This window comes from Triticum aestivum, chromosome 6A (assembly GCF_018294505.1).
Source record: "Triticum aestivum cultivar Chinese Spring chromosome 6A, IWGSC CS RefSeq v2.1, whole genome shotgun sequence".
Taxonomy (NCBI): Eukaryota; Viridiplantae; Streptophyta; class Magnoliopsida; order Poales; family Poaceae; genus Triticum; species Triticum aestivum.
The window spans coordinates 416,236,849-416,258,895 of NC_057809.1; positions in this window are offsets into that span (position 1 = coordinate 416,236,849).

A 22,047-nucleotide genomic window follows, 5' to 3' on the forward strand; every position below is an offset into this window, starting at 1 on the left:
AATTGTTGCTAATCTTTTACTACCATATATTCAAGCCTTCTAAGCTCCACATATTTCTACACCGTGTATACCTATGTTCCCTTGGCAATCGCTTTACTCGATCTTCGTAGTTATTTGACACCACTGGTTGCCTGTCACCACCTGCTGCATGGTAAGAACTTGTAAGATATTGATATTTTCTCAACTATGAGCGCTTCACCACCACATCCTAATAGTTCATAGGAACATTATTCTCGAATTTTGTTTCTTGTTCCTACTAATCATTTTTGGAGATAGAAGTTCTTGGACAACAAACACATTTATAGAACCACGAGAGGTGCGACAACACACACAAACATATGGTCAGGTTATCTCTTTATCACTATTTGAGGGTAGATTTAATCCCGCCATTTATCTTACTTGGGAGCTCGAGGTAGAACAACTTTTTAATAGCCATGATTTTTTTGAACTTGATAAGGTACAAGCTGTCACTCGAGAATTTGCTGGTTTTGCTTCCGTATGGTGGAGTATGTATCGTAAGAAACACATTGATAATCAACCAAAAACTTGGAAATATTTGAAAGCTATAATGAGACATCAATTTGTTCATGCTTATTATCATCGTGAATTGCTTTTCAAATTGGAGCAATTAAAACAAGGCAGTAACATAGTTAATGCTTACTACCAAGAGTTCAAATCTTATATGCATCATTGTGACATAGAAGAATCAGAGGATGATACAATGAATAGATTTTTTGATGGTTTGAACCATGACATTCACGCAAGATTTCAATATATTCCTCATTGCATTACTGGTATGTATGTTCGGGCTTGTACCTTTGAGAGACAGATAGATGAGGATGCGTTGGATGAGTACAACAACAACTATTTCAGTTCATGCTCAACAACACCGGTTGTTTCCTCCATCGTTGCACCTACTAGAGCGGCCACACCTCATGTTGGGAGTAGGGATTAAAACGGAGCGGAAACTGAAGGAACTGGGTGCTACCATATTTTTTTCATATTTTTTGCAGAAGCGAAACGAATACAGAAAACCCAGAAATGAATACAGAAACAGATACTGCCAAAAATAGACATGGAGAAAATATAGAGCGGATACAAAAACAGAAGTGGGTGTTGATCGAAACTTAAAACCCCCTTGATTCATAGATAAATAAACACAAGAACAAACAAAATTAATGAAAGGTTACCATGGCTACAAAATAATATGATTATGTTAGCAACTTAGTGTAGTGTGGTAGAAGTACCGGACAATTGCGCATAAGGTCTAGTTGAGTACATATGTGGTAGTAGAAGTTGGGCCTCAAATGATCCATTCTGCTCATTGTGTCATCGTGTGTTGTTTGGTGGTTGGGCTACATAGCAGCCATAGGCCTATACTAAAAATGGAAATTCCAAATGTACAGAAATGGAAAGTTCCATTTCCACGTATGTTCCACCGAAAAACACCGTTCCACTTTTGTATCCATTTCCGCATAAAAAGTTCCATTTCCATTTTGATATTTCCTCTCTATTTTCATTTTTCCTCTGAAAAAGAAAAAAGATTCCACTCCATTTTCATCCCTAGTTGTGAGCACGACATCATCTCAAGTGTATGGTGCATTGCCATCGTTCATACCTACATAATTTGCATCGTTGTGACAAGGTAACAGTAAAGGTATTGATGACATGACTTCACATGATAATGATGCATGCCTAGTTGACTTGAATACATCATCTGTTGTGTTACGTGTTGATTTGAGCATACCACATATTTTAGAGAATATTGTTACTATTATGAATGTGGCATGTGATGAAACAACTGAAATATCAACAATTTTGAGTGGATCCATTGAATTAGTTGTTGATGAGAAAGAACCATGTGACTCGGAGAATAAACCCGATTTCAATCACGTACAGTTGATTAGCCATGTGGACATGTTATGTATAATTTGGCATGCTAGTTCTATGTATTCCGTGGTTTTGAATTCACCCATGCCTTTGTCACACGTAAACAAATGAAATATCTGAAACCACACATTCAAAATATTTGCAAAGTGTTTATGCCCCTAATTTTACTTTTAACTTGATTGGAGAGTTTGGCATAGACAATGAATTTTGGGTGCATAGGATTGCATAACGAGTGATGACCATGCTAGGTTCAAAGGAAACAAAATAACCGAGTCGATGTTTAATCATTTTGATAAGACCTCTCATCTTGGTGATGATTTTGTGTTGAAAGACTTGTTGCATGTTTGCATATTTAAGCATGTTGTAGCATGTAATTATGAAACTATTAAAGTTTATTCACCAATGTTGGGATGGTTTAATAATGAACATTGTCAATCTTTTGATATGAATAAGAACTTCACTTATATTGATGAGGACATGGTCATCACAAGACCCCCAACGACCAGACCAATACCGCTTCTAGATCCCCACTTTTATCAGCACTTCATATATATTCACAATATTCAGATTGCTTTATCATATTCTTGCTTGTTCTTCGATTGCTTGTAGGAATAGACCTTTATGTTCAGGTTGATCGTGCTCCGACGTGGTCAATAACCTCACAGAGTTGGTTTAGCGATTGCTAAGGCGCAATGTCTTGCACATTTGTAGTCGGATCGTCAAAGTTGACTCCACCAAATCGATAGTTATCATCTCATCGAAATATCAGGACACCCCCGCCTCTATCAATATGTGCAAATTATTTTGTAATATTTTCATGCCTTCTACTTCTTGTGATAATATTTTGACTTTATATTTCATGAAATATGAAAGTTACTCAGGTAAACACGTGCCATATGTACATATTGTCTCGTTTGTTGGCCACGTTTTAGATTAAGAAACGCCGAGGACGGCTTTGTTTCCAAGAAGGGAAGGATGATGAGGGCATGCCTACCTTGCATATGATCAAAATATTGCAAACATGTATTTCTTTGAGGTGATTTCTGATAAAAGTTATGCAATAATTTATTTATGATATACAAAACAAAACTACTTCACCTATTTATGTTTCATGCCTAACTGCAAAACTACCGGACACTTGTACAATCCACATATGAAGACAAGGGAAAACGATACATGTAGGCGTTGTCAGAGAAGTTCTCTCACGTCACTTTTAGCCCAAGAGAAGATAAAGACCTAGTCTTTCATGTTCTGGACACAGATTTGGACTCACATACATACCTGACTTCAAACGTTCACAACTTTTGCATCCGAACTCTGAATTTGGTGAATATTTTTTTGTTGGAAAGATTTTCTTGTGCACTTTCCAACTCAATTGGATTCACCTTAAAATTCATCAGGGGCATGGAGATATGACCAAAATATTTTAACGCTGCAGCAGAATCTGAGTCAAACTACAAGTCCAAAGGTGTTGTGTCACCTCCACTTGGGCCCATGGGCCTTGTATGTCCTAGAGTTAGTTTTAGGCTACCTTGGGACATGCTCTCATCTCCTTGGCCGCCACCCGTTGCTCCTATATAAGTAGATCAATCTAGTATCTATTTTCCTTAGGTTTTATTTAGATTAAAGTTCGCCATAGTTGCAACTCACGTCTTTCATTTGTGTTCAATGATCAGACCAAGACGTTAGAGAACCCCACTTGATTAATAAATTTTTCCTCTTATATTTGCAATATCCAGATTGCAATCTTATTTTCTTGCTTGTTCTTCGTTTGCCTTTAGGAAATAAACCCTTATACTCACGTTGATCGTGCTTTGGCTTGGTCAATAACATGTCAGAGTTGGTTTAGCAATTTCTGAGGCACGACATCATGACACGCTCGTAGTCGGATCGTCAAAGTCAACTTCCAGAGATAATGATAGCTATCTCATAGAAACATCATACACCTTCACCTCTATCAAGTAGTCTAATCTTGGTGATGATTCTGTGTCAAATGACTTGTTGTATGTTTGCTTGTTTAAGCATGTTGTAGCATGTCAATTTGAAACAATTAAATTTTATTCACCAATGTTGGGATGGTTTAAGGATGAGCATTGCCAACCTTTTGATATGAATAAGAGCTTCACTTATATGTGCAAACTAAGTTACAATATATTCATGCCTTTGACTTCTTGGGATACTATTTTGGCTTTATATTTAATGACTTTTGAAGACTGCGCTTGTCTAAATGTGTCATTTGTGCCAGAACTGAGATCAATAAAAATGGATGACAAATACATATACAATGTGTACACCTTGTCTTTTTTGTTAGCCACATTTCAGATTAAGCAACGCCAAGGACTGCTTTGCTTTCAAAAAGGGAGGATGATGAGGACATGACTACTTTGGGTACAACCAAAAATATTTCATACATACATATTTCTGAGGTGATTTCTAATACAAACTATTCAATAATTTATTTATGTTATTTAGGATAAAAATACTACATCGATTTTTGTGTCATGTGTAATTGCAGGTGTATTGGACACTTGTACAAACCATGTGTGATGATAAAGAAAAACGAGATGATTAGGTGTTGTTGAAGAAGTTCTCTCACGTCACTTTTGGCCCAAGAGAAGTTAGAGACCTAGTCTCCCACGTTCTGGACTCATCTTTGGACTGCACAGACATATCTGACTTTAAACGTTCACAACTTTTGCATCCGGACTCTGAATTGGGTGAATGTTTTTTCCTGTAAAGTTTATCTCATGTACTTTCTAACCCAATTGGATGCACCTTAAAATTCATCCAGAGCATGGAGATATTGCCGAAATAGTCTGATGCTGCAGCAGAATCCAAGTCAAACTACAAGTCCAAAGGTGTTGCGTCACCTCCACTTGGGCCCATCGGCCTTGTATGACCTACGGTTAGTTTTAGGCTGCCTTGGGACATCCTCCCACCTCTCTGGCCACCACCACTTGCACCTAAATAAATAGATCAATCTAGTAGCTTTTTCCCGGGGATTTGTTTAGTTAAATATTAGCCAACACAACTTTGTGTACTTCGTTTGTGTCCAACAACCAGACCAAGACCGCTTTTGGATCCCCACTTTTATCAATAATTCATATATACTCGCAATATTCAGATTGCATTGTCATATTCTTGCTTGTTCTTCAATTGTATGCAGGAATAGACCTTCGTGGTCAGGCTGATTGTGCTTCCGACATCATAAGTAACCTCAGGAAATTGGTTTAGCAATTGCTACGGGTGGTTCTCCTACTAGATTGATAACCTTGGTTCTTAACTGAGAGAAATACTTATCTCTACTATACTGCATCATCCCCTTCTCTTTGAGGAAATCCAACGCAACCCACAAGTAGCAGGAAGAATTTCTAGCGCCGTTGCCGGGGAGACATCACCAAATCCTATCAAGTACCTTCACATAAACTCTCATCTACTTGCATTTACTTTTATTTCCATTTGCCTCTCATTTTCATCTCCACCACTTCTAAAACAATTCTACAAAAACCACAAAAATATTTTTGTTTGCTTGCTTGCTTTTATTGTCTTCATGTCAATACTCAAAAGAACGGAGAAGAAATAATAAAAATAAGATGGATCCTCATCGTCTTGCTAATCTTTTTGAAAGATCCAATTATGATGAACCAATTGCCAGTGAGTTGAGTGCACTAGATTATCTTTATGAAGTTTTGCTTGAAATTTATGAATCTAAAAATAGTGATGAAGTGTTAAAAGAAGAAATCTATAAAGTGATTCACGATAGCTCCTTGAATGAAAAGCTTGATTGCAATGATGTTATTATAAATTCTATTAATGTCAATTGTGTTAATGATATGCAAAACCCCAAGCTTGGGGATGATGTTTTTGTTATGTTCACTACTCATTGTAATGGTCATGATTGGGGTGATGCTTCTTATGATCTTGAAGATTTATTTAAGCCTCATGATGAATATGAAATTGATAATAATGTTTGCAATAATATTGAAAGTGGGTTTGGAAGAGTGTGAACTTACAGAAAAAGAATCCCACATATTTGGAGAGTGTTCAATCTAATGAAATTATTGATAAAAGTGGGTTTAGAGAGGTCATGAGTTTAGTTAATGTTAATACCACTCTCTCCGAAGATTATAAAAAATCTATGCATGTGGATCATAAAGATAATATTGTTTATGATAGCTATATTCTTGAATTTGAGTATGATCCTGCATGTTATTATTATGAGAGAGGAAAATATGGTTGTAGAAATTTTCATGTTACTGAATCACCTCTCTTTGTGTTGAAACTATTAATGCTTCCTTCTTCCTATTTACATATTCTAGAAATTGCTTGTCTTGATAATTTATTTTCCTATAAAAATGCCTATGCATAAGAAGTATGTTAGACTTAAATGTGTTGGTCACATGTTTTATGATGCTCTCTTTGTGCTTCAATTCTTGTCTTTTATGTGAGCATCATTAATATCCCAAGCTTATCTTAATGGCTATAAACAAATAGCTTGTTGGGAGACAACCCAATATTTTCTGTTTTTGTGTGTGCACAAAATTATGCTATTGTTATGGTTGTGTTTCTGTGTTTAAATTATTATTTGTGCCAAGTAAAGCCTTTGCGATGATTTGGTTGATAGTTGCTTTGATTCTATGAAAAACAGAAATTTTTGCACCCAGTAGCAGAATTGTTTGAATTCACTGGAACATGGTAAAATACTGATTTTTTAAACATGAATGATGTAAAAATTTCCCACGGTGTCCTAATTGTTCAGAAGTTTTGGAGTTACTGAAGTATTGCATTTGTGTAGATCATTATAGACTCTTCTATTTTTGATTGATTCTATTTTCATTGCATTGTTTGCTTGTTTTAATGAATTTATGGATTGTATCAGGGGTATAAGTCATGGTGAAGTTATAATACAGTAGGTAATATGCAATGATAAAATATGAACGGGTTTACAACAATACCTAAAGTTTATGATTGGCTTGTTATACTAACGGATCTCACGAGTTTTCTGTTGAGTTTTGTGTGCTGAAGTTTTTAAGTTTTGAGTGAGATCCCGATGGACGAAGGAATAAGGAGTGGCGAGGCCCTAAGCTTGGGGATGCCCAAGGCACCCCGAGGTAATATTCAAGTACACCCAAGACTCTAAGCTTGGGGATGCCCTGGATGGCATACCCTCTTTGTTATACCAACCATCAGTAAATTACTTGGAGCTATATTTGTATTCATCACATGATATAAGTTTTGCTTCGAGCGTCGTGTATTATATGAGTCTTTGCTTTGCACTAGTAGAAAACAGGGCTTTGGTCACAACGCAATATACACATTAGTCCCGGTTGCATTATGAACCGGGACTAATGTGAGCATTAGTCCCGGTTCAAGCGGCTAAAGGCATTAGTCCCAGTTCAAATGGGCCCAGTTTGAGACATGAAACGGGACAAAAGGGCATCACATCCTTTAGTCCCGGTTCGTGTCTCAAACCGGGACTAAAGAGCCCATTTCTCAAACACTACCCCCATGTATCGCCATTTCAGTTTTGAAAAAAAAAACAAAAGAAAATGATAAAAAACTTCAAAAAAATCCTTCAAGATGTAGTTATATTACTACATCTACTAGTTAGGAACATTAAAAAACTTAAATTTGGACATGTTTTGCAAAAAAGTGTCATGAAAAAGTAAAACGGCTATAACTTTTGCATACGATGTCGAAAAAAGCGTATAATATATCAAAATGTCCAGCATGAAAATCCGCATCCAATTTTGACAGCGTATGGCCCGTTTGCAAATTTTTAGAATCGTCAAATTCTAAAAGGAAAAAAAGGTATGCTCAAATTTCAGTTTTTTTAATTTTGGTTAAATCTGGTCAAACTATGGTCAAACTACTTATTCAAGAAGTATTAGTGTTACTACATAATTATTCAAGAATATTAGTGTTACTAAATAATTATTTCATTTTTTTGAATTTTGGTCAAATCTAGTTAAACTGTGGTCAAACTATGGTCAAACTACTTATTCAAGAAATATTAGTGTTACTAAATAATTATTGTTCTTAGAATAATAGCTTCAAACTCAAACAGTGAAACCTGTGACTTCATGCTCAAGCTAAACTCCTGAGGTTTAATGGGATTGACATCTTACTATTGTCAGGAAAACAACAAGTGCAGACTTGGAAACGAGGGGGAATAGAACCCGGAAGTTAAGCATGCTCAGGCTGTAGTAGTGAGAGGATGGGTGATCGGCTGGGAAGTTAGATGATTTGGAATGATGAGGGGTGATTAGAGATTAGAGGTTAAATTGAGCAGTGATGAGAGGTGATTAGAGATTAAATTGTAAAATAATTCAGAAATTTGAAAATACGAAAAAATTCAAAAATAATCGTAAAATTTCTTTAGTCCCGGTTGGTGTTACCAACCGGGACTAAAGGTGGAGCCATAGACAGCAGCCACGTGGAGGGCCTTTAGTCCCGGTTGGTGTAAGAACCGGGACTAAAGGGAGGCCTTTAGTACCGACCCTTTAGTCGCGGTTCCAGAACCGGGACTAAAGGCCCTCTAGAACCAGGACAAATGGCCCTTTTTCTACTAGTGTTGTTTGCTTTTTTAGTTTGCCACAATCATCTTTGCTTTACACACCTTTTGAGAGGGACACAAATTATACGTGATTTGTTGGAATACGTTTTATGCTTCACTTATATCTTTTGAGCTAGGCAGTTGCTCTCGTGCTTCACTTATATCTTTTAGAGCATGACGGTGGTTATATTTAAATAAATAGTTACACTCTCATGCTTCACTTATATCATTTTGAGAGTTTGATAAATAGTAATGGCAATATGCACAGGTTATGAAATTGGTCCTAATATGATAGCTATTCAAGAGGGATATAATAAAAAACTTTATGTAGATCACTAAGTATTATAAGTTTGATTCCTTGTAATAGTTTTGCGATATAAAGATGGTAATATGTGGGAAGTACTAGTGAATGATTATGTTTTAGAATGAATATTGGTGTTAAGGTTTGTGATTCCCTAAGCATGCACATATAGTCTCTCGTTATGCTAAGAAGTTGGAGCATGATTTATTATTGATTGTCTTCCTTACGAGTGGCGGTCAGGGACGAGCGATGGTCTTTTCCTACCAATCTATCCCCCTAGGGGCATGTGTGGTAGTACTTTACTTCGAGGGCTAATAAACTTTCGTAATAAGTATGTGAGTTCTTTATGACTAATGTGAGTCCATGGACTATACACACTCTCACCTTTCTGCAATTTGCTAGCCTCTCCGGTATTGTGCCCTTTCTCACCTCGATATGTGGTGCAAACTTCGTCAGTGCACCCAAACCCCATGATATGATATGCTCTATCACATATATCTTCCTCAAAGCAGCCACCATACCTACCTATCATGGCATTCCATAGCCATTCTGAGATATTATTGCCATGCAACTTCCACCGCTCCATTATTACGACACACATCATCATTGTCATATTGCTTTGCATGATCATATAGCTGACATAGTATTTTTGGCTCAGCCACCGTTCATCATTTTTTATACATGTTACACTAGATCATTGCACATCCTGGTACACTGCCAGAGGCATTCATATAGAGTCATATTTTGTTCTATTATCGAGTTGTAATTTTGAGTTGTAAGTAAATATAACTGTGATGATCATCATTATTCATTATTAGAGCATTGTTCCAAGTGAGGAAATACAAAAAGGCCAAAAAGAGCCCAAAAAAAGAGGCCAAAAAGATCCCACCAAAAAATGAGAGAAAAAGAGAGAAGGGGCAATGTTACTATCTTTTTCCACACTTGTGATTCAAAGTAGCACCATATTTTTCATATAGAGAGTCTCCTATGTAGTCACTTTCATATAACTACCGGGGAACTTTTCATTATAGAACTTGGCTTGTATATTCCAATGACGGGCTTCCTCAAATGCCCGAGGTCTTCTAGAGAAATTAAGTTGGATGCACACCCACTTAGTTTTCTTTTGAGCCTTCATACACTTATAGCTCTTAGTGCATCCATTGCTTGGCAATCCCTACTCCTTGCATTGACATCAATTGATGGGCATCTCCATCACCTGTTGATTAGCCTCATGAATGTGAGACTTTCTCCTTTTTGTCTTCTCCGTACCAATCTCTACCACCGTACTCTATTCAACCCATAGTGCTATATACATGGCTTGCGCTCATGTATTGAGTGGGGGTTGAAAAAGCTGAAGCGCGTTAAAAAGTATGAATCAATTGCTTGGTTTATCATCGGGGTTGTGCATGATAAATACTTTGTGTTAACAAGATGGAGCATGACAAGGCTATATGATTTTGTAGGGATAGCTTTCTTTAGCATTGCTATTTTGAAAGGCATGATTGTTTGTTGATATGCCTGAGTACTGATGTTTTTATGTAAAATTATAGACTATTGCTTTGAATCTTCGGATCTAAATATTCATACCATAAAAGAAAGATTACATGTTGAACATGTTAGGTAGCATTGCAAATCAAAAATTATGTTTTTATCATTTACCTACTCGAGGACGATTATGAATAAGCTTGGGATGTTTGATACGTCTCCAACGTATCTACAATTTTTTTATTGTTCCACGCTATTATAGTATCAATCTTGGATGTTTCATATGCAATTATATATAATTTTTTGGGACTAACCTATTAACCTAGTGCCCAGTGCCAGTTGTTGTTTTCTTGCTTGTCTTTGGATTTTCAGAAAATCTGTACCAACCGGAGTCCAAATGCTACGAAACCTTTTGACGATTTATTCTGGACGAGAAGGGATCCTAGAAGGCTAGGGAGAAGACCTGAAGAGTCATGAGGGAGCGACAAGCTCTAGAGGCCTAGGGGGGTAGGTGCGCCCCTAGGTCACCTCTACAAATTCCCAAATATTCCCAATACACCAGAGAGAACCCAAAATACTTTTTCCACCCCCACAAGTTTCTGTTCTTTGGAAATGCCATCTGGAGGCCTTTTCCGGTAATTTGTCGGAGGGGGAATCGATCGTGGAGGGTCTCTACATCAGCCTTGCTGCCCTTATGATGATGTGTGAGTAGTTTACCATAGACCTATGGGTCCATAGCTAGAAGCTAGATGGCTTCTTCTCTCTCTTTGATCTTCAATACAATGTTCTCCTTGATGTTCTTGGAGATCTATTCAATGAAATCTTCTTTTGCGATGTGTGTGTTGGGATACGATGAATTGTGGGTTTATGATAAGATTATCCATGAATATTATTTTAGTCTTTTCTAAATTCTTATATGCATGATTATCATAACTTTGTATTTCTCTCCGATCTATCCGTTTGGTTTGGCCAACTAGATTGATTTTTCTTGCAATGGGAGTGGTTCTTTGTAATGGGTTCAATCTTGCGGTGCTCTATATCCTAGTGACGGAATGGAACAATACACATATTTTTATTGTTTACATTAAGGATAAAACAATGGGGTTTATTCATAATGCTTGGATTTACTTTGCCTATATCATGTAGTCTTGCTTAAGGCATTACTCCGTTCTTTATGAACTTAATACTCTAGATGCATGTTGGACAACGATCGATGTGCGGAGTAATAGTAGTAGATGCAGGCAGGAGTCAGTCTACTTGTCTCAGACGTGATGCCTATATACATGATCATTGCCTTGGATATGTCATAACTACGCGCTTTTATATCAATTGCCCCACAGTAATTTGTTCACCCATCGTATGCTTTTTGTTCGATACAGAAGCCTCTAGTAAAAACTATGGCCGCCGAGTTTATCTTTATCATATATTAAAATTCCAAAAATACATTACATCAATTTATTTACCATTCTTTTATTTTGTGTGTTTGTTAATCTATCTACCATTATCATACTTGATCCTTGCAATTAACCACCGAGGGGATTGACAAATGACAACCCCCTTGATCGCGTTGGGTGCAAGTATTTGTTCTTTTGTGTGTAGGTGCTATTCACGAGGTCTTGCGTGGTTCTCCTACTAGATTGATAACCTTGGTTCTTAGCTGAGGTAAATACTTGTATCTATTATATTGCATCATCCTCTCCTCTTCAAGGAAATCCCAACGCAACTCACAGGTAGCACCCAACGAGGCCGAAGTGAACAAGTGATTCTTCAACCTGGCTGAGATGGCGAATAGAGAGGGGAAGGAAATGATGCATCCCACCAAGGATGAGGAGGTCGAGTTCATTTCCTTGAGGGCAGATGAACTAAGGAAGGCGGCATGCTCCAAGGCCGTTGCTAGTGATGCTGATGAGCAGGAGCAAGCCGAAGAGCGTGAGGATGAAGAAGAACATGATGAAGAGCATGGAGGTGAAGCGGAATGTGCCAAGGAGCATGTGGAGAAGGAAGAGCACCCAACCCCCCTGCTTGAACAAGGACTACAGCCTCGAAGAAGGCAGCCAAGATGAAGACGACACACACCGAGCTAGCAAGCAACGAGCTTGTCGGTACAGAGGCAACTGTTAGGGTCCCCTGGTAGCAAGATGCCCGGAAACAATCTTCTCGGCGCCAAGCTTCTCAGCGGCACCTCGGCATACATCTTCCCGGTAGACGACTCCGTCAACCGTGGAGGAAGCAGGAACTTCTCAGCCCCCAGCCTCCTCGGGGACCAAGCGCGCTAGAATACCACCAGCAACACCTGCAACCTCCGGTGCTGACGATGAGGTTTATTGGGATCTTTCCAACCTCAGCGACTTCGAAGAAGGGTAAGTACTTCAATTCTTCTTCATCAACTCTTGATTTCTTGTTATTATTGTTGTTGTTAATTTGACTGTTGTTTGTCTTGCAGGGATGAGGAGCTGCTGGCAGACAGCTGTCTAAAGAGGCCAAGGACCACCGAAGAGGGCGAACCGACAACGAACGTCGATCGGGGCACAACTTTCCTGGTGTTGCCGGTACCATCCCCCAGATAGAGGCTGTCATCCAATATCCGTTGGCAAGCACAACTGTAGATGCTTCTATTGTTGAAGCCAACAAGGAAGTAAAAGCGGAGCGCCATGAAGAAGGGTGTAACATCCCAAATTTTCAATTTGGAATGTTATACCTTAGATCATCATTGCATATCATATTTTTTTGCCTTTGGTTTGATTCTAGAAATTTCTACGCAACTCAAGGACCCATGGAGAGAGTTGAGAAATTCTTTATTTTCATATTTGAGTTTTCTCAAATTTTGAGAATAGGATCATTTGATTTAAATTATTTTATCATCAATTATTTCTATTACAAAAATATGAGATAGGGAATAAAGTGACTTTCCCAAAATAAATAAATATTAAGGATCTAATAATAAAATCAAATAAGATTTTATTTCGGAGTTTTTCGTTATTTTATTTGAATTTAGGAAAAATGTGTGTTTTTCAAAATTGCATTTAGGCCCCAAATAAATGTTCACCCTGTGCGGCTTGATTTTAGAAGCCCGGGAAAATTTATTTTGGAATTTTTGGAGTCCGTTTAGTATTTCTTTTTATTTTTCTTCTGCGCGTAATTATTTAAAAAAAATCGCACCGACCTACGGGCCGTGTCCGACTAGGACTCCGGCCCGACTAGCCTTTATAAGCCGGCCCACCCCCGGGCCAAAACCCTAGCCCCAGCCCCGCCCGAGCCGCCGCCGCCGCCCGCTCGCGCCGCCGCCGCCCCGCCGCGCCACCCCGCCGCGCCGCCGCCTGCCGCGCCGTCGCCGGAGCCGGACACCGACCTGCCGCCCGAGGTTCACCTCGCCTTGAAATCCGCACCGCCGTTTTTTTTCCGAAAAACCGTTCGGTTTTTCCGTCGATTTTTCGTTGGTTTTTTTAGTTTCTGTTTTTTAATAGATTTGTTTTTCCGATTTATTTAATTAGCGAGCGTACATCCGTTCGTTCGTTCTAGCGAACATTCGCCGTTTTTCTTTTTCTCGGATTAAATCCATGATTTTTCTGATCGCGATTTCTGATCCGATTTTCGTCTTAGTATAACTATTCGCTCGTTTATCGGAATCAGGCGATTCAAGCGCCTGGAGTTTCGTCTCGAAACCCTCTATCTATTTAACCAACTTAAACAAGTTTTTGATACTATAAAAATTGCCTTAGATCCAGATTAGTAGAACGAAGTTGTTTTCTTTCGCCATTTGACTTTCGTTGCTTTGTTTGATTTGATTCTTTTTGCAAACCTGAGTTCTTAAGTTGAACTTTCTGGTTAGATCTCTTATTTGACTTTTACTTGTGCATTAGATGTGTACTTATTGTATGCTTGTTTGTTTGTCTGCGATAGAATACCCGGAGTGCGCCACCTATTACTTCGAATCTCTAGGTTTCGCGGATCATCAGCAAGGCAAGTAACACTTTGATCATACCTTTTCTACTACCCAGTTTTATTGCCTTAGATCAATCCTCACACATTGCATGATTAGGATCTAATTAAATTGTCGGATGGACAGTAGTTGAGGTAGTACCTATTACCTGTGCTCGAAGGGATCATAAGATTGTTCATACTAGAAACTTCCGAGTGCAGCCACAAGCTATTATGGGCTCTAGCATAGTTGATTAAGTCGAGCGAACTCTTACAGGGTAGACTAGCAGATGTGGGGGAAAGTAGGTGTAACGGTCTATCCATCGTAAGGTGCTAACGCTTCTGAAAGACTATGTCTCGATCATCCGTCTTCTCAAACACCATGTAGTACGAGAAACCAAACGGAGGCGATCGAGTCTTGTGGGGAAAAGTGCGCAAACCTCTGCAGAGCATAATAAACTAATCATGATTAGCCGTGTCCCCGGTTATGGACATCTTGAGTATCTAGTACCTGGATTATCATGTGAGTCTCAACATGTTACTCTAAACTAATTTTGTTGGGTTTTGCAATGATGATGCTTAATTGGGATTGAGAATGCTGTCAACCATTCTCAATGTTTAACAACTACCATGATAGTTAAATAAATTTATTCCTTTGTAGTAGGGAAAACCTGGCTTTACGCAAAACCGTAACCATAGAGCTTTCCCCCAGCCAAATATGCATATAGTATAGCTATTTCATTCCATTACTCTCTGTGTGTTACCTTGCCAGCATATTCCATGTGCTGACCTGTTTCGAGCTGCAACGTTAATGTTGCAGACTTTTCAGACGACGATTAAGGAGTTTTTTGGTCGTGGTTCTATACTCAGTGATGCCGTTGGAGTTGATGGACTCACTTATCTTCCAAGCCTTCTGCTGTTATCATTATTAGATGGCCTTAAGCCATATTTATTGTAATAAGTTCTCTCTTGAGACACTCGATATAATAAGTGTGTGATTGCAACTCTGTTATAAATCCTCTGAGTACTGTGTGGTGTCAGCATTACTGATCCAGGGATGACATCGGAGCACAAAGATCAAACTGTTTGAGGTCTGGTCGCTACAAAGATGGTATCAGAGCACACACTGACTGTAGGACATGACCACTAAGCTAAAGACCTAGATCACTATTCATTCTCTTCTTTTCTGACCTCTCATCTTTTCTACTCTTTAGGATGGCGGATGCAAAGAACAAGTTCACGCAACCGGATGACGATACACCTTTTGGACGTCACTTGAAGGAAGTCACTAGATACTTGAACATAGGAGTACCAAGCTTCACAGGAACCTACAACGCCACTTTACCTGAAGAAGAGCGCTGGATGATTCAAGTTCAAGTTCCAGGAAGGACGTTCATGCCAGTCACTGAGCCCATAGAGTTTTCTTTCAATGCACCAACTTGGAGTCTAGGAAAGAGCATGGCAGCTCACATCGCCATGGGACGCATTGGAGAAGTCTACCGCAATGATCTCAAGGATACTATCTACCAGATTTGTGGGCGCCGAGATGAGCACTGGGTGATGATTAGCACCAGAAGGGATAGATCCATTGCAGCTTTTATCCAGGAATTAAACCAGCACATTCGACGACAGGAGAATCAGATGTGTGCCGACATGATAGATCTGAAGAAGGCTAAGACAAGAATCAAGGAACTGGAGGAAGAACTCAAGGCTACACGTGAAGATTATGAAGAGGAAATAGAAGTACTAGTGGTTAAGAATGCCGACCTAACAATGAAGCTAGCAATATTTATGGGAGGCCCTACACGAGTAGATGAAGACGAAGAACCCAAGGAGATTAGCCCAGAAGACTACATCATCATTGACGACACCGACTCGGACCCAGATGATAGCGATGATGACTATGTTGATGAAGCCGGAGCAGATATCATGGAGTCTGCAACCGAAGAATATTTCTAGTAGACCACCTCATCAGTAGTAGTAGTCCACCATGTAAATACAGTAGTCCGAGAACTTTTACGATAGTTAGATCGATTGTATGCCCTTGTTTGATTGAATGAAGTGAATTGTTTTCTTTTGCCTCATGTGCATATGGGTAGTGTTTTCTCTTTAGACCCCCTCTATTCTTACATCTCATCTTTTCTAAACCCTCAGATGCCTCTGAGACGTGACCCCGGATTTGCCTTTCCACCGGAGCTCACCCAGTTGATCCAGCAGCAGAACACATTGATGCAGTTGCTAGTCCAGAATCAGAATCAGGGGAACAACAACAACAACAACCCACCACCACCACCACCTGTTGATCACTTAGCCCGTTTTCTTAGGTTGAAGCCGCCGGTGTTTTCCAGTAGCACCGAGCCGATTGTAGCAGATGATTGGCTCCGCAAGACAGCTAAAGAGTTGACCACAGAAGGATGCAGAGATGCGGAGAAGGTGAAGTTTGCCGCACATCAACTTGAAGGACCCGCAGCATCATGGTGGGAGAATTTCACAGCCACTTTCCCTGTCGACACTGTCACATGGGACCAGTTTCAGCAGGCCTTTCGTACTGGCCATGTTTCAGCAGGAGCTATGGCCATGAAGAAGCGTGAGTTTCGCAACTTGCGCCAGGGAGGACGGACAGTTGGCCAGTATGTGGAGGACTTTAGTAAGTTAGCACGTTATGCCCCAAATGACATTGCTACGGATGCAGCTAAGCAGGAGAAGTTTCTGGAAGGACTGAATGATGAGTTGAGCATGCAGTTGTTGGTAGCAACCTTCAACAACTACCAGGAGTTGGTAGACTGTGCTCTTATGATTGAAGGCAAGCAACAACAAATTGAGAATCGCAAGAGGAAGTATGGACAAGGGAAGTACAATTCAGGAGCTCAGCAGAAGCCACGTTTTACCCCTAGATCGGGAGGACATTTTCAGCATACCCATGGAGGAGGTAGCTCGCACAATCACAATGGCACCAAGAATGGTAATGGCAATGGAGGAAGCAACGGCCAGAATCGCACCAACCCATCAACCCCAGCCAAGGACCTGAGCCAAGTCACTTGCTTTAAGTGTCAGAAGATTGGACATTATGCCAATGAATGTCCTAAAGGCCAAAATGGCAATGGAAGTTCTGGGAAGCCGGACCCTTTCAACAGGGGACAGGTGAACCACGTTAACGTGGAGGAGGTTGAAGAGCAGCCGGATGCCGTAATCGGTAAATTTTTGGTTAAGTCATTTACTGCACTCGTTCTTTTTGATACTGGTGCATTGCATTCATACATATCAAGGGGATTTGTGGATAAGTATAACTTGCCCACTAAGGTTCTTAGAACATATATGCTAGTAAGCTCACCGGGAGCGGAGTATATGTCCAGTCAAGGATGTTTTCAAGTGCCATTGAGTATAGGTAGGCATGTGTTTCCCTCGGATCTGATCATTTTGGAATCACAAGGATTGGATGTAATTCTGGGTATGGATTGGCTGTCGATGTATGAAGGAAACATTGATTGCGCCAGTATGTCAATCTTGCTTACCACCCCAGAAGGGAGAAGGATCAAGTATGTATCCCGACATGTGCCAAAAGGGACACAAGTAAATTGTTTAACAGGAGTTGTGCAGGAGGAAGTACCAGTGGTAAGGGATTTCCCTGAAGTATTTCCAGAAGAGTTGCCAGGCATGCCACCGTATAGAGATATTGAGTTTTTGATTGAGCTATTGCCAGGCACAAGGCCAATATCTAAGAGACCATACATGATGCCTGCAAAGGATTTGGTGGAAATTAAGAAGCAGATTAAGGAGTTACTGGATAAGGGATATATTCGCCCAAGTTGTTCGCCTTGGGGATCGCCAGTACTTCTAGTGGAGAAGAAGGATGGATCGTTAAGGATGGTTGTTGATTATCGAGGATTGAATGAAGTAACCATCAAGAACAAGTACCCACTACCCATGATCAATGATCTGGTTGATCGATTGCAAGGAGCTAAGGTATTTTCCAAGATCGATCTGTGATCAGGATACCACCAGTTGAAGATTCGAGAACAGGATATTCCTAAGACAGCTTTTACCACCAGATATGGGCTGTACGAGTATACCATTATGTCATTTGGTCTGACTAACGCACCTGCCTATTTGATGAACATGATGAACAAAGTGTTTATGGAGTTCTTGGATAAGTTTGTCGTGGTGTTCATTGATGATATCCTGGTTTACTCGAAGAATGAAGAGGAGCATAAGGAACATTTGCGATTGGTACTTGAGAAGCTCAGAGAACATCAGTTGTATGCCAAGTTCAGCAAATGTGAGTTTTGGTTGAAGGAAGTAGGATTCCTCAGACACGTTATATCCGGAGAAGGTATAGCAGTAGATCCCACTAAAGTTGATACCGTGACCAAGTGGGAAGCACCAACCACAGTTGGAGAGATACAGAGTTTTCTTGGACTCGCAGGATACTACCGGAGATTTATTGAGAATTTCTCAAAGATTGCGAAGCCTATGACGGAGTTATTAAAGAAGGATACCAAGTTCAAATGGACCGAGGAATGTGAGGCTAGTTTCCAGGAGTTGAAGAAATGCTTGGTTACTTCACCAGTGTTGATTTTGCCAGATCAGACCAAGGACTATGAGGTGTATTGCGACGCTTCACGTCGAGGACTTGGAGCAGTGCTTATGCAGGAAGGGAGAGTTGTTTCATATGCCTCAAGACAGCTTAAGCCTCATGAGTTGAATTATGCTACGCATGATTTGGAGTTAGCAGCCGTAGTGCATGCATTGAAAACATGGAGACATTTCCTCATTGGAAACCATTGTGAGGTGTACACGGATCATAAGAGTTTGAAATACATCTTCACACAGAAGGAGTTAAACCTCAGACAAAGGAGATGGTTGGAGCTCATCAAGGATTATGATATGAGATTGCATTACCATCCCGGAAAGGCTAATGTAGTAGCTGACGCACTGAGCCGTAAGAGCCATGTCAATACACTAATGACGGGAGAAATACCAATGGAGTTAGCAGAAAATCTTCGTGATCTATGTTTGGAAATAGTTCCGAGAGGCTATGTAGCAGCATTGGAGATTCAGTCAACTTTGATGGGTAGAATCAGAGAAGCTCAGAAGACTAACAAGGAGATTGCCACTATAAAGGAGAAAATAAGCGAAGGAAAGGCTAAAGGATTTCGTGAGGATGAGCACGACACCCTATGGTTTGAAGACCGTGTTTATGTGCCCAATGACCTGAAGATTAGGAAGCTAATTCTGCAAGAGGCACACGACTCACCATATTTGATTCACCCTGGAAATACCAAAATGTATTTGGATTTGAAGGATATTTTCTGGTGGACCGGAATGAAGAAGGATATTGCGGAGTATGTAGAAGTTTGTGATGTGTGTCACAGAGTAAAGGCAGAGCATTAGAAGCCAGCAGGATTGTTACAACCATTGCCGATACCCGAATGGAAGTGGGATAAGTTAGGCATGGCTTTTATCACGGGATTACCCAGGACTTGTTCAGGCTATGACTCGATTTGGGTTGTAGTTGATCGGTTGACGAAAGTAGCTCATTTCATCCCGGTAAAGACCACTTACACCAGTGCTAAGTTGTCAAAGATATACATGACCAGGATCGTATGTCTGCATGGAGTTCCGAGGAGTATCATATCAGATAGAGGAACCCAGTTTACCTCAAAGTTCTGGAAGCAGTTGCACGAAATTTTGGGTACCGGGCTAGAATTTAGTACAGCTTTTCATCCACAGACAGATGGACAGACCGAGAGAGTCAACCAAAATTTGGAGGATATGCTGAGAGCTTGTGTGCTAGATTATGGATCTAGTTGGGACGACAATTTGCCATATGCGGAATTCTCTTACAACAACAGTTACCAAACCAGTTTAAAGATGGCCCCTTTCGAATCCTTGTACGGAAGGAGGTGGAGGACACCGTTGTCATGGGATGAAGTTGGAGACCGCCAGTTGTTTGGACCTGACTTGATTAAGGAGTCTGAACAGAAGGTGAAATTGATTCGCGATAGGCTCAACATAGCCCAGTCCAGGCAGAAGAGTTATGCAGATTCTAAACGCAAGGAGACAGTTTATGAAGTCGGAGATAGAGCTTATCTTCGAGTATCACCACTTCGGGGAACAAAGCATTTTGGAGTTAAAGGAAAGTTAGTGCCACGATTTGTAGGACCATATCGAGTTTTGGAGTGTATGGGAGAAGTGTCCTACAAGTTGGAATTGCCCGAAGGATTGTCAGGAGTTCATGATGTGTTCCACGTTTCTCAGTTGAAGAAGTGCCACGCGGAGATGGCTGACATACCCTTGAGAGACACAGTGCCATTGGAAGAAATTCAGTTGGATAACGATTTGACCTATGAGGAGAAACCAATTAAGATTCTCGAGTTTGCCAGCCGAGTCACTCGCAGCAAGGTTATCAAGTTTTGCAAAGTTCAGTGCAGCCACCACACGGAGGATGAAGCCACCTGGGAACGAGAGGAAGATTTGCTCAATGACCACCCTCACCTATTTTCTAGCCAACCCGAATCTCGAGGGCAAGATTCATCTTAAGGGGGGTAGGTTTGTAACATCCCAAATTTTCAATTTGGAATGTTATACCTTAGATCATCATTGCATATCATATTTTATTTTGCCTTTGGTTTGATCCTAGAAATTTCTACGCAACTCAAGGACCCACGGAGAGAGTTGGGAAATTCTTTATTTTCATATTTGAGTTTTCTCAAATTTTGAGAATAGGATCATTTGATTTAAATTATTTTATCATCAATTATTTCTATTACAAAATATGAGAGAGGGAATAAAATGACTTTCCCAAAATAAAGAAATATTGAGGATCTAATAATAAAATCAAATAAGATTTTATTTCGTAGTTTTTCGTTATTTTATTTGAATTTGGGAAAAATGTGCGTTTTTCGAAATTGCATTTAGGCCCCAAATAAATGTTCACCCTGTGCGGCTTGATTTTAGAAGCCCGGGAAAATTTATTTCGGGATTTTTGGAGTCCGTTTAGTATTTCTTTTTATTTTTCTTCTGCGCATAATTATTTTAAAAAAACCGCACCGACCTACGGGCCGTGTCCGACTAGGAATCCGGCCCTACTAGCCTTTATAAGCCGGCCCACCCCCGGGCCGAAACCCTAGCCCCAGCCCCGCCCGAGCCGCCGCCGCCGCCCGCTCGCGCCGCCGCCGCTGTCGCCGCCGCCGCCCCGCCGCGCCGCCGCCGCTGCCACCGCCGCCGCCCGCCGCACCGTCGCCGGAGCCGGACGCCGCCGCCGCCGACCCACCGCCCGAGGTTCGCCTCACCTTGAAATCCGCGTCGCCGTTTTTTTTGAAAAACCGTTCAGTTTTTCCGTCGGTTTTCATCGGTTTTTTTAGTTTCGGTTTTTTTAATAGATCAGTTTTTCCGATTTATCTAATTAGTGAGCGTTCCTCCATTCATTCGTTCTAGCGAACGTTCGTCGTTTTTCTTTTTCTCGGATTAAATCCGCGATTTTTCTGATCGCGATTTCTGATCCGATTTTCGTTTTAGTATAACTTTTCGCTCGTTTATCGGAATCAGGCGATTCAAGCGCCTGGAGTTTCGTCTCAAAACCCTCTATCTGTTTAACCAACTTAAACAAGTTTTTGCTACTGTGAAAATTGCCTTAGATCCAGATTAGTAGAACAAAGTTGTTTTCTTTCCCCGTTTGACTTTCGTTGCTTCGTTTGATTTGATTCTTTTTGCAAACCGGAGTTCTTAAGTTGAACTTTCTGGTTAGATCTCTTATTTGAATTTTACCTGTGCATTAGATGAGTACTTATTGTATGCTTGTTTGTTTGTCTGTGATAGAATACCCAGAGTGCGCCGCCTGTTACTTCGAATCTCTAGGTTTCGCGGATCATCAGCAAGGCAAGTAACACTTTGATCA